Source organism: Equus quagga, chromosome 1 (genome assembly GCF_021613505.1).
Source record: "Equus quagga isolate Etosha38 chromosome 1, UCLA_HA_Equagga_1.0, whole genome shotgun sequence".
Taxonomy (NCBI): Eukaryota; Metazoa; Chordata; class Mammalia; order Perissodactyla; family Equidae; genus Equus; species Equus quagga.
The window spans coordinates 34,393,017-34,407,100 of NC_060267.1; the positions used below are offsets into that span (position 1 = coordinate 34,393,017).

The 14,084-nt window shown below is 39.8% G+C and overlaps 1 protein-coding gene across 11 annotated transcripts in view; it reads left to right on the top strand.

Annotated features, from left to right (window-relative positions):
• Nucleotides 1-14,084, top strand: part of LMNTD1 (lamin tail domain containing 1) — a 365,312-nt gene that overhangs the window by 253,733 nt on the left and 97,495 nt on the right. The window contains exon 1 of one of the 11 annotated variants that reach the window (XM_046669499.1): nucleotides 10,053-10,103. The exons of the other annotated variants lie outside the window; for them this stretch is intronic. The gene's annotated coding sequence lies outside the window, so the exon portion shown is untranslated. Of the gene's footprint in view, nucleotides 1-10,052; nucleotides 10,104-14,084 lie in introns of those variants that run through there. 11 annotated transcript variants of the gene reach the window in all.

A 14,084-nucleotide genomic window follows, 5' to 3' on the forward strand; every position in this document is an offset into this window, starting at 1 on the left:
TGGATTGAAGATCATATTCTGCAAATGATTCTAAGGTGCTTTATAAATACTGTATGTAGCAACATAGAAATGTTTGTTTTTACAAGAATAGCCAGGGTTGAGCAAAACAGGGCGTTCACACGGAAGTCTTGGGAAATCCTGATTCTAGAACCTTGTGAGGATAAATTCCAGAGAGTTACAAGCTGCTGTTTCCCTCCTCTAAAGGTTTTTCATGTTTTTTTGTTTTGTTCTGTTGCTTTTTGTTTTGTTTTGTTTTGTTACTTGTTAACCTTCAGACTATCAGGGTCATGTGCTATTGTGCTTGGGTTAATCTTGCTATCCCGGATTGGAACACGACTCTATTGTGTCAAGTGCCCTTGAGAATCGCATCAAGCTGAACGGTTGACAAAGTGAGACCTACAGCAGTTCTGATGAAACGTTAGAAAAGAAACGATTCCTCTATGAACTTGTCCAGCACTGGCCCTGTGCTCGGATCTCTCTTTTCCACTCCCAGTCTTCCACATAACCCCATTAATTCTCTTCACACTGGGGCATTTTTGGTCCTTTCCCTTTCAGAGAGTATTGGCAATGGGAGCGCCATTAGCACGGGTTCCGGCTGGTGGAACACCCTGTTTCAGCCCATTTCTTCTGACGGGACGGCCTGTACCGAGGCAGACAGCAGCAGCTCTTTGGAAGATCCCATCAGTCAGTTAATTAGTGGCAGAGCTCACATGTGCACAAACGATATTATGATACATCCTCTCTGAAGGGTCATTTCTAGTCACAGTCCAAATCCCGAAAAATCAAAATCAAAATGTTAATAAGCTAATAAGGCTGGCTGTAAATTTTTTTCAGATTTGGAAACTGATTTTATTAAATTACAGAATTAACACTTTCTCCTTTTCCTTTCTGCATTCGTTAATTTGTTTTGAAATGTGCAGACGATGGAGATTGTGTAAACTATAACCTACACCATCTCAGCATTGCCACGTGCTTGCTACAGGTTTACCGCATTGCCTCTTTCAAGTTCTCTTTGTTTTCCTTAGTTTCCAGCCTAGCCTAGATATAGGCTCGTTTGCCCTCCTTTTTTATTTATTTGCCTTTTACAACCCAGACCAAGGGTCAGCTATTTCCTCTGGCTGCCATTTAGTCTTCAGAAGAGCAAAGTTCTACTTTGACTTTTGAAATACTTGTCTACCTTCAATACTTGACCAGTTTATATTATTTTGGTTGGGTCATCTTGACATACTGCATCATAAGTTGTGTTCTTACATCCTTGCCTGGAATTCTGTTTGATGAGATGTAAGTGGTAGAGTCATTTTGGCCTCATATTTGAACAAAGAACTGCTCTAGCACACGCTCTGTATAGGGTGTGTGTATGTATGTGTGTGTGTGGCGGTGTGAGTTTGTGGTGAACGGCTGAAGAAGAGAGCAGTTGGAGAGAAAACCTTTTTATGCCTGTGGTATCAGCAGCTTCTCCCAATTCAAGGAAGGATTTGAAATACACCCTCAACACCCTTGGCCTACCACCCTTGAGGAAGTCTGGAATCGAACTGGGCAATCTCCCATTGAGATTTCCCAGAAAACTGGGAGGTTCTCCAGAAATTGCCATACAGACCAGCCCGGGTTTCTCTCTAAATCTAGGTGGTTTTGGGGCTGCATGGCAAATAAAAGCAAAGAGGTCTGGAAATAGAAATCTGCTTTGGTAAAACCCCAAACCTGTCAGGGCTGATTTTTTAAGTTGTCAGTCTAGTTAATTTTTCAGATCTCCCCAGGAGCTTGTTCCATGTGGGGAAGAGGGATGTAATGGGCAGAGAGAAGGATTATATAGACGCTCAAAGGTCATTGATTGAAAATGTATGGGAGTGAGAAGGTCAAGATCTTCCTTTGCATTGAGAGCACACTGAGGGTGAAGGATCTGTACACAACAGGCACTCAGAAAATACTTAATTTTAAAATTTTTAATATTTAATTTTATTTCTTACCAAAAAGGCTTTCGATGGGGATAAAAAATATATGTTAAAACATTTTGAAGTAGCTTCCAGAGCTTTGTAAGCAATAATCAGGCAGAGAGATGGACTAACCAGTGCTCAGCAAACCCCAAGAAAGGGCTGGAATGAGGAACACAGGATGATCCTGCTTAGCGTGTTCTTCAGGGGCCACTGCATGGCTGGTGACCTGGCATCTCACATGTTACACTCTAATTTGGTTCCATGACCCCAGGCTTTGAAGGGTCACCATGAAAGGTGATCTCAGCCCCAGGTGCCATGGCCACTGACCTGGCATGACCTCTCCCACATCTGCCTAGGCCCCTGAGCTAAAGAATCTTTTACATTCCCAGCTCCCAGTAACTCTGTGGGTGTCCCTGGCCTGGTCAGGATCTGCCTGCAGGCTGTTGTCCTTGCTGACCCACACCTAACAGGAAGCACGAAATTGGGCAGAAGCTATTTGCCTTTTGTCCACCCCCACATTCCTCAGCCCCCCTCCTCTGTACTCATGGAAGCATTTCCCCTTAATGTTAGTCTGGCTTCATAAGTACCAATGCAAATCAAACCAGGATGGAGAGGAGCTGAGAAGTTTTTGCCCTCTCTAACTCCTCCCATCTGAACCTCAGCAGATGAGGTCTGGAATTAGTCTTGATCATTCCAGAAATTAGACAAGAGATCCAGAAATTGGGGAATGATCTCTATTCTACTGTACTGGCCCCTTCTGTGCAACTGTGTTTAGGCCTTGGACTTGTGTTGAACACGTCAGTGCCCTCACATCCTTCCTTACACCTCAGCTTGGTTGGCTAGCTGGGCCCCGCTATCCTGCCTCACTTTTGCTCAGCTCTGTTGCCTTATCTATAGTCTTTCAACAGACTGATCACTTGGCCCCACAATGCTGCTGTTCACCTGACTTCATGGGTCCCTACTCCCTAGAGTTCTGTTGTCTTATCACCTTGGTGCTCCTTTGGATATCTACTTAGGCTAGACTTGATGTGGCCACACCCACTTTTGACTGCATATTTCGGCTATTGGCTACTTTCTGGGAGGCCAGAGCCATGGCTGGGTCAGTTTTCATAGCCGTAACTCTTATTTCCTCTTCCTGCCTACTGCCATCTGTCACTGAGGTCCTAGCACGTGTTCATGCATCTGTGTGCAGGATAGAGCTCATGCTCTTTTCTGCTCATTAGTGCTGTTACTAGACACACTGTCCAGACCTCATGCTGCCCCTAGCTGGCTGGAGTACTTGTCAGGCCTCTCCTGCTTGACTGGCCTCCTGATGCTGACTCTCCTAACTGACTCTCTCCTGGGCTAGTTAGGCTATGTCCTGGCAGGACAGAAAGTCCTTGCAGGCCATTATTCTTAGCAATTCCTTCACTTACCAATCAGCATCCTGGTATACTCCATCATCCTCACATAACCAGGTGAACTGGCCAAGCTGCGTTGAGAATATCCATGCTCAATAAACATTTGTTGTCATTGATTTGATTTGATTTGCCAAACTGTAGTGTGCTTTGTAAGTTGCCCTCTCTCTAAGAGACTCAGTGATAAATGAACTGAGCTAAGACAAACAAATTGAGTGACAGTTCATGGCTTTTAAATGGAATTACTTATGAAAAATATCAACAGAGAATTCCTTTATGTAAAGTTTTCTGGTGCATTTCTTAACTGCTACAGAGAGATGAAGGGACAGAGAAACAGTGACAAGAACACTACTAACAGAAAATTATGCAGACATAAAGAGAAAATATATTTATATCAACAGGTTTGATTTCCAAAGTTTTATTCAGCCACTAGTCAGTAAGAGCTAGATTAAGGAAAAGCTGCTTTAGAGACTACTTCGTCTATCACACATGAAAATTCCTATCTTCTCCTTAAACCTCCAACTCCATGTCCTCTTAATGCTGGGATAAAAGTAAGCCACTGTCATCTGTCACTGTACAAATGTGCCCAATGGCAACTAGCCTTTTGGTGGTGAACATGATGTATTCTACACAGAAGTCGAAATATAATGACACACCTCTGAAATTTATATAATGTTATAAACCAATGTGGCCGCAATAAAAAATAAATTACGTTTAAAAAAAAAAGTAAGCCACTGTCAATCTCATTCTCCATTTCTTTTTCTGTCCTCACAGTGTCTCGATGCCGACCCTCAGTCTGCTTCTCTGGGAGGCTGTGTGGTGAAATGGGGAATGAACATGGGTTTGGGGCCTAAACGGCTGTATTTGTCCCTTATTAGCAGAGTTGTATATACATAAACTACTTATCTAGGCATAAGATAAATAGATAAATTGTTTAAAAGCATCCATAAAATGAGGACTACCATCTCTCTCAGGGTGCTTGTAATGAAGAAATGATAAAATTTCTGTAAAGTACCCCATGGAGTGTCCAGCTCAACACAGAGCAGTTCCTTATTCCTTCTTTCTCCCCTTGTCACATTTTCTGTCAAAGGAAGGGGAGGCCTCTCCAAGGTTGTCCAGGCTCTTGTGCTGACCTATCGCCCCAGCTCTCCCACAACAGGTTCCCTCACACATCTGCCCTCTCTAGCATGCACAATGTCTCCCTCTCCCCAGGCACCTGCCCTTCTGCCTTTGATGGGCACGAACACATCTGATTCTGGAGAATAACTTCTACCTATTATTTTCCTAATTTCTAATGATCTTCTTCTTTTCAAAGCCAACATACTAAAATGAGTCCTGGGTTTTCATTACCAATTTTCTCACTACTTGTCATCCCCTTAATCCTTAATGGCTTGCAGAGACTTTTAAGTCCCTCCAGAGGGAAATTTCCACAGTCCGGAATGCTGTCCTTCTGGCTTGGTGGGATTATTAGTCACTTAGAAGTATCGTCCATGCTCATCAGATGATAGGAGTGTTTTCACATGTATAAAGAGTTAACTATGTTAGAACTATTGCACTGAAAAGGCTGCCTTATAGGAAAAAGAAGACACAAGGAATTCAGGTCATAAAATTTGAAAATTATGTAATCTTATATTTTCATCAGCAATAAAAAATTGTATTTTAGAGATAATCTCTAAATAGCCTAATACAATATCCTATAGGGAAGGAACTGTAGATATAACTGATACAAAGATAGAAAGATACATAGATAGATAGTGTATTAAATTGTATTAGTGTCCCTTTAAGAAACATCTGTTATTATTTCGACCTGCTTTGCATAGACTGGAACCCTTCCAGAAGCATAATACATTATACATTTGGTAAACTACAGCTCTTTTACCTAATTGCTCCTGTAGGAGCTAATGACCCCCTTTGCTGCTTTGTCTAAGGCACCTGATGCAATCAGCGTGGAAAGGGTATGCTCAGGCTCACACACGGCCTTGTACATTCACATTTAGTTCAAAATTAAGTGCAATTTCAAGGTGTCTTTTTAAAAAAATTCTAATCAATCTAGTATACTGTAAGCATCGCTTAAACTTCCACATTTGCTAAAATTTGTGAAGGTGACTTTGGTGAATGGATTTTTGTCTTTAAATAGACTCAGTTTGCTGTATATGCAAAATGACTTGTGCAGAACCAACCATGGACATTCATTGAATATGCCCTTTGCTCTCATAATATTGAAAATCACAGCATAACCTGAAGGACCTCGCTTAGATAAGAAATCAGTGTGTGATTTATACAGTTACCACATAGAAATTTTATCAGGGGTCCATGCCCAGCTTGTTTCTCTGTTACAATTATTATTTATCGAGGTAGATTTGTGGATTGGATTTTCTTTTATTTTTGAATACATACTTGATTTCTTGGTCAAATAAAAATGTGTAAGCTCCATACAGTTTAAAAAATAGCTTTCTGTAAAAAGATAAATAATATGATTTAAAACTATTTCTCTATTCATAGCATCTGAGAACTGTAGAGTTGGAAGGACCTAAAAAAAAATAACATATTCCCATGCCCTCATTATACAGGGAAGCAGAGAGTCCCACGAGAGAGCAAGCAACTTGCCAAGGTTTGCTTCTCCCTGCAAATTGATGACCAAACTAGGATAAGAACCTAGTTTACGAGACACTTGATTCCATGGAAAAAGGGAGGCACATACACAGTTATGAAGGATTTCTAAAGAATTAAAAAATTATTTCAACCATTCCATGGCAATATAATGCAGAAGAAAACAGATTTACCTTGGAAAACCATTAACTAATTAATTTATTTTTTGTATGTATGGAGTATCCTGAATTTTGTATTCATTGTCACACTTCTTTTAAATGAAAATAAGTAATTGAGTATTTTTTTTCATTTGAAGTTTCACAAACTAAGGTTTAAATAGTTCCATTGATAGAAAAGAAATTTCTTAGTCAAGTGCGGTGTATGAAAATTATAGTGGGAAAGTTTACCTACATAGTCTAATCATCTACTAGTGTTCTCCATTTATACATAAATATAGCCAGTGCTAAGGGGCCTTGTTAGTTTTGCTAATTACAAACAATACTGATCTATTCATTATAAGAGATTATATACTAGTTTAACTTAGCTTTGGTGGTTACTCATAACTGAAAATAATGAACGTGCTAGAGTTGAATATAGACTATTCTTTCATTCTAATTTTCACTCACATCAGTGTATTACAGTATTCCATGTTTTACAGTATAAAAACTCAGGATTGCTTATGGTGATATTTCTCTGACATATGATATTTCTCTGCTATATATTTTTAGTCTACTTTTTCCTCCTACAATAATCAAAGCCAGAGATTAGTGAAAAACCAGGAAATTTTGGTTAACACATTGGTGGCAGACACTGCTACTCTCAATGCAGCTGCCCCTCTAAGGGGCTTTGAGAAAATCACAAATGAAAAAAAGATCCAGGGGCCATGTTGGATATTGACAGTCCATCAAAAGAAAAACAGAAGACCATGTGAAAGGGAGATTCGCTGCTATAAACCAAGATGAATCTGAGAAGAGAGAACAGTCAAATGACAAGTTAGGAGAAGATCAGAGGCCAGAGCAACTGGAGAGGGCAATGAGAGATCAGAGAGAGCTGAGAGGGAGGTAAAGAGTAGGATGCTTTCAGAACCCATTTAGAAACACTGCACTCTAATTGCCATACCATGTCTGTGAACAACTGGCCTGTTCTTGCTGGGCTGGGATAGGTCTGCGACTCCATACCATCTTGACCACCACCATGTCTCCTCAATTTTGGTACCATTTATTAAAAACATTAATAAACATCTACTATGTGAGTGCAAGGTATTGAGATCACAAAGAGGAATAAGACAAAGTCATTGCTCTTAAGAAGTTCAATCTAGTGGAGGGCAAAGGAAACTCAATATATATTGAAAGCCCGTGATGTGCCAGACATGGTGGAAGGCATTTTATATACACCATCTGTTATGGGTAGAATTGTAACCTCAAAAAAGATATGTTGAAGTCTTAACCCCCAGTACCTCAGAATGTGACCATATCTGGAAAGATGTCCTTAGTTAAGATAAGGTCTACTGAAGAAGGGTGGGCCCTTAATCCAATATGACTGATGTTTGTATAAGAAGAGAAGAGACACAGGAAGAACACAGTGTGAAACAGAGGCAGAGATTGGTTGGATGCATCTGTGAGCCAAAAACACCAAGGATTGCTGGCTGTCACCAGAAGCTAAAAGAGGCATGGAACAGATTCTCTCTCAGAACCCTCAGAAGGAACCACCCCTGCTGTCACCTTGATTTTGGGCTTCTAGCCTCCAGACTGTGAGACTGTGAATTCTTGTTTGAAGCCACCTAGTTAGTGGTACTTTATTACAGCAACCCTCAAAAACTAATATACCATCTAATTGAGGCCTTATAAGAATTTACATGGTAAGTAGTGTTAACTTCTCCTAAAAACTAGATTTTTTAAATAACTTGTCTTATTCCAAAAGAAATAGCTTTGGGATTAGACAGAACTGAATTCACATTCTGGTGAATGTGACAGCACTAACTAGCTAGAAAAACTTGGAAAAATTGTTTCAACTTTCATAAGGCTACACTTGCCCTTATATAAAATAGAGATTATTCTATTGGAATAGATCATTCTATTCTATTCTATTCATACTTCTTGATTTACAATGGCTGCCAGGACGATAATAATCAAATTTGTACTCCAAGTATACAGGACCTCAGGCATGCCTTTTTTGTGTTTAAAACCCCTTAGTATCATATAAACTTTTGTAAGCTGCTTTAAATTTGGGGTGGGGGGTAAATTAAATTAAACACAAACATAATTTTAGATAAGGCTGATGCCGATAGAATACCATCCATAAATTACATGTTAGGATTGAAAACATTCTAGTATAGTCTAAATGAGTGGCCTCCAAAACAGGGTTTTATACTCCATGAAATAATCCATTGGAGTGAGGGAAGAAAATGTGAGAAGTAATATTTATGTTTTTAGTTATCAAAAAAACAGAAGAGCCATAAGCTTTCCTAATATTTACTATATGTGATGACAATGATACCCTCCCTTGGTCCGTATCAGGGCAGTTAACATGAGACAGCCCAGGGAAGAGTGGGAGTTGGTGGCTGACTGTGGTGCATGCTCTGTTTCCTTGATGAAGACATATTATAAAATGTTGCAGCTGATGTGTGCCCACTTAATTGGACTCATAAATCACATTATCTAGCATTAACTAAATTTACCTTCACAAAATGGACAAGTGATTTAAAAAGAGGCCTGTGAACAAATGGTGGATCAAAGATAATGTGTGAACACAAGGGAACAAGAAAATTGCAGAAGAGACACTTCTACTCTCAGAAAAAAGGTGCTATTCAGCTACAGAGTGAAATTACAACAGTGATGATTTAATGAGATATGATAAGAGTTAGCCTCTGCAATTCAAAATTGTCAATAAGATTATTGAAATGTGAATTTATATCAACTATCGTTAATGATCCCTAAGTATATACTATGCTTTGAAATATTAGTTGACAATGGCAAATACTAATTTTTTTATAAGTAAAAGTGCCTATTTGGGAGTTATTGCTCAAAAATATTTACTCTAGTAGTGTACAATTATAAAAAATTTGGAGATCAATTACCTAAACAATGACATATGCTAGTCCTCACCCTCTTCCTAAATCTCTCTTTCAGCTTCGTTACAGAATTGTTTCTATAATTAGAAAACCACCACATAGGAGAGTCATCAAAAGATTTTGAACGATGGCTCTAATATGATAGGTTCAGAAACATAATTTATTAACAGCCTTGCTAATCTCAGTGTCTCCTCCAGCTTTGTCCAGTGGAACTTTACACAATAACAGGAATATCTATATCTATGCTGCCTGATATGGCACCCGCTAGCTACGTGTGGCTATCCAGCACTTGAAATGTGGTTAGTGTGACTGAGAAACTAAAGTTTTTATTTAATTTTAATTACTTTAAAACTTTAATTTAAATTTAAAGCCACATGTGGCTAATGCCTATAGTTTTGGATAGCACAGCTCTAGAACATGAGATCCTTGAGAGAGGTTACTGAGTTCCTCCAAGATTCCCCAGCACCTAGCACAGTGACCGGTACATATTTGTCAAATAAAACAAGACATCAGTAAATGCAGCACGTATTATAGGAGGATAAAGAATAACCCCCGTGGCGCACACACATATCATTACAATGACCACTGCACTCATCAACCTTATACGGAACGTAGAAAGAATTTACTTAGGAAAATAACTATCAAAAGTCCTTTGCATGCAGGCTAATTCATATAAGGTAGAATTTTAAAAAATAAATTTTCTGTACGATTAAACTGGGTTACCCAGCAAGTCAGCTATCTATAAAAGCTGGTTAGAGCCTTGCCAGGGCATGAGGTCAGTAAGCTCACGGGCTGACTTCCTTTAAAGGTGACTGCCCCTCTGGGTGTGGTAGGAGCACATCCCTACCTCATGCTGTGTGTTCCAAATCACCTTACCGAGCCAGTGGCGGGCACTTCGGGCCAGCTGTCCTGTCCTTTCACTAGTGTGTAGCTAAGGAAACCTGGCTGACTGAGCAGTTACTAGGATTCTGTATGCCAGATTTCCAGGTCTGAGAATAACAGGAGAAAGGCTGGGGCAAACGATCTTCAAAGGCCATCAGGAGCAGGGAACATTCCTTTCCAGAGCCCAGACCCACCACGCTGAATGGGAAAGGAATGCTACATTTTTCCCTTCAGGTAATTAACTGGCTTACCTCATTTCCTTGCTACACTATTAATACCAGACGCTTTAGAAAATGGTCATATTTGTCATCACCACTGATATGAAAGAGCAATGTTTTTTCATAAATGTGGAAATGAAATTTCTAAGTAATGAAAATGGCATGAATTGAAATGCTATTTTTGAGCAAAACATAATACAATCTATTGTGATGTGAAAAAGAATGTTTAAGAAGTGTATAGAGAACGATCCCAGGATTGTAGAAATAAATATGCACGCACAGAATAAGGACAGGTAAAACATATTAAAGGGTAAAAGAGGCATCTCATAAAAGCGGACTTTTAGTGATTTCCAATGTTTCTTTTGGCTTACCTGTGTTATCCAAGTTTTCTCCAATATATCCACGTTACTTTTATAATGAAAATAAATCTTTGTATTTTTAAAAACCACATTCTCTGTCTTGAATAACTAAGTAAACCTGGTAATAATAATAGTAACATAATCATAGAGCAGGCCCCCCAAAAAAGGAAAGAAAAGGTAAAAACATCCTCAAATTTGTCCTATAGGCCCTACTTTTACCAATTTTCAAAATTATTTGATAGTTGCTATCAAATTGGCTGTTTTTTCCAGACTCTAAGAGTCAAGAGGAATCATTCTGGCCAACTGGAGACAGTTTAGCCAGTTTCAAGACTTTAAATGAAATAAAATCATTTAAAAATAATAAGAAATGGGGGCCCGCCCAGTAGTACAGCAGTTAAGTTCGCACGTTCCACTTTGGCAGCCTGGGGGTTCACCAGTTCGGATCCCGGTGCAGACCTACACCCTACTTGGCAAGCCATGCTGTGGCAGCATCCCACATATAAAGTAGAGGAAGATGGGCACGATGCTAGCTCAGGGCCAGTCTTCCTCAGCAAAAAGAGGAGGATTGGTGGCAGATGTTAGGTCAGGGCTAATCTTCCTCAATAATAATAATAATAAAAATAATAAGACATGCTTTTTTGGTACATGATACTGGGAACTCAGAAGATGATAAAATTAATTAAGTGATTTATTCATTCATTCAACTGGTGAGTGCTAGGAACGGTGTAACATGCTGGAGATAAAGGAATGAATAAGACAGACACAGTCCCTCTCTCACAGATTTAACTACATATATATATTTTTTACTGATATTGTAACTACTTCCAAAAATGGTTTGTGTTGGATTATAGAAATTCTACAAGAAAAATATTTATCATTTTTTGAAACACAATGTTACAGAATGGTCAAACAATCTGTTAGGTATAAAGGCATCATAACCATGTTCAACCATTTCAAAAAATAACACTGTAAAGATTTGAGAAATTACCAGAAGAAAATCTAAATTATTCTCATTCCAGAATACTAAGTAAGGCATTTTAAAAGTATGTCCCTTTTTTCTGCTTTTTCTTAGTTGATGAGTTTTAGGCAAAGTATATCAACCACCCCTCATACGTAATAGAATAATGTTGAGAAGTATTCATATTATTTGAACTATAAAGGTTAAAGTTTAAGATCCAAATACTTACTCTGAAACCAAAGTGACTGAAGAAAAGCTGTCTTGCACCTAAACGTTTTTAGCCCCAGTAAATCCTCACCTACTTTGTAGGGATTTGCTAAGGCCACCAGGACATTACATTTGAAAACATTTGCAGCTTGCTACTATTGGAATTTTGTTTTGGCCCCTATTCAGTTAGTGGTGATCTCTCTCTGAAATACAGTTGATGCTTCCTTGCTGCATATTTTCAGTCTACTTTTTCCTCCTGTAATAGTCTAAGCCAGGGACTTTAGGTTACCACACATGGATGGCAGATACCACCAGTCCCAAGACAACTGCCCATCCAAGGGGCTTTGAAAAAATCACAAGTTAAGGGTCTGGCCTGGTGATGTAGTGGTTAAGTTTGTGCACTCTGCTTTGGAGGCCTGGGGTTTGCCAGTTCAGATCCTGGATGCAGCCCTGTGCATCACTTATCAAGCCATGCTGTGGCAGCATCTCACATATAAAATAGAGGAAGATGGGCACAGATGTTATCTCAGGGCCAATCTTCCTCAGCAAAAAGAGGAGAATTGACAGTGGATGTTAGCTCAGGGCTAATCTTCTTCCTCAAAAAAAAAGAAAATCATAAGTTAAAAAAAGATTCAAAGGCCAGCCCTTTGGCCTAGTGGTTAAGTTCAGCATGCTCTGCTTCAGTGGCCCAGGTTCAGTTCCTGGGTTCAGAGCTACACCACTCATCGGTAGCCATGCTGTGGTGATGACCCACATACAAAACAGAGGAGAGCTGGCACAGATGTTAGTTCAGAGCAAATCTTCCTCAGCAAAAAAAAAAAAAAAAGATTCAGAAGCCAGGTTGGGTGATGACAGGCTATCAACAAGAAAGCAGAAAGCCATTTAAAAGGATAATTAGAGCTATAAATCAAGATGGCTCTGGAAAGATAGAACAATCAAAGGACAAATTAGGGGCAGAGGAGAGGCCAGAGGAACTGAGAGGGCTGTGAGAGATCAGAGGGAGCTGAGTGGGAGGCAAAGACTAGCATGGTTTCAGAACCCATTTAGAGACACTGCACTCTAACTGCCATACAATGTCCACAAACAACTGGCCTGTTCTTGCTGGACCGGGGGTAGGCCTGCCACTCCACACCATCTTGACCACCACCATGTCTCCTAGCTCTGGGTTCATCATTTGTCCAAAAAACATTAACCCAGGTATTGTGATTTTATTTCTGACCTCTAAAATGTCACTGGTCAAAAATTAGATCATCATTCCTATCATCAAAATTATCAGATATAATGCAATAACCACCCCAGGTTTCACCCTCACCTATGATAGCCCTACCAGGAGAATCCTTTCTTTGCCCTCCTGGTTGATACATCCTTTCAACACCTACAGTCAGAGCACAAGCTTCCCAAAATGAATGCAAAACTACCAAGTGGCAGTAAGAATCTGGCTCCTTATTTCTACAGTGGTTAATATTTACGGAGAATCTATTATTTCCTGGCATTTTACATATGCTATCCTTAATGTGCATAACAACCCCTGTGAGGGAGATAGCCATCGCCCAGTTTAAGAGGCCAATCCAGGATTCAGAGTGGTTAGGAAATACACCCCAGGGTATACAGTGCTACCTATCACAGCAAAGGTTTGAATCACGTTGCTCCAAGTTTAAGCAGAAGCTCTTTTCCTTCAGCTGTGATGTTGCCCTTTCGTTCAGATGTAAGGTTATGTGGTCTATTTTATCATGTCATTGCTGAATTAGCACTTTACCAACTCCCTAATCACATGGCTGCTTCTTAGCTGCACATAATTGTACCTTTTATTAGCAAGCTGGGCCCAGCAGGTACTTTGATCTCTTTGAAAAGGCTGCCGTAAATGTGGAGTAATAATGAATGAGCAACCTAACTCTTAAAAATGGGAACTGGTTCTGATGGTCGCTACCTCCTTTCCCTTCAGCTTGCTCACTCTAGCACCTCCATGCAATTATTCCTTAATCTTATTGACCCCTGTGACCCTTTGACGCTGCCACTTTTCACAATTTTCACTACTCTCCTAACTTGGCTTCTCTTTTTACCCAGCTTTTAATTCATGACCCATTATTAAAATAATTTACTTGAAAACATGCTCAATTCTCTGGGCCCACTCTACCTGTACTTGCCTGGCTAGACCCCAACCCTTCGGGAGCCCACCAGCCATCTTCTCTATGCCTGTACCTACTGGAGATTATATCATAACTGTCTGCTGGTTGCACTTCAAATTTGTGATCCCAAGCTTCAAGTATGCCCGCATTACTGCCAAAGGGCCCTACTACTTTTTCCTAATAAAATCCCCTTTTGAGTCTTTGCAATAACTATTTCATATTTCCTTTCACCCAAAACCTCCCACACTCTCTCCCTCCCCATTCTTAGCTGATGACTTAGAGTCACGCTTAATTGAAAAGATCTAAGCCATCATACAGGAATGCATCTTATCTGCTTACCTCTCGGA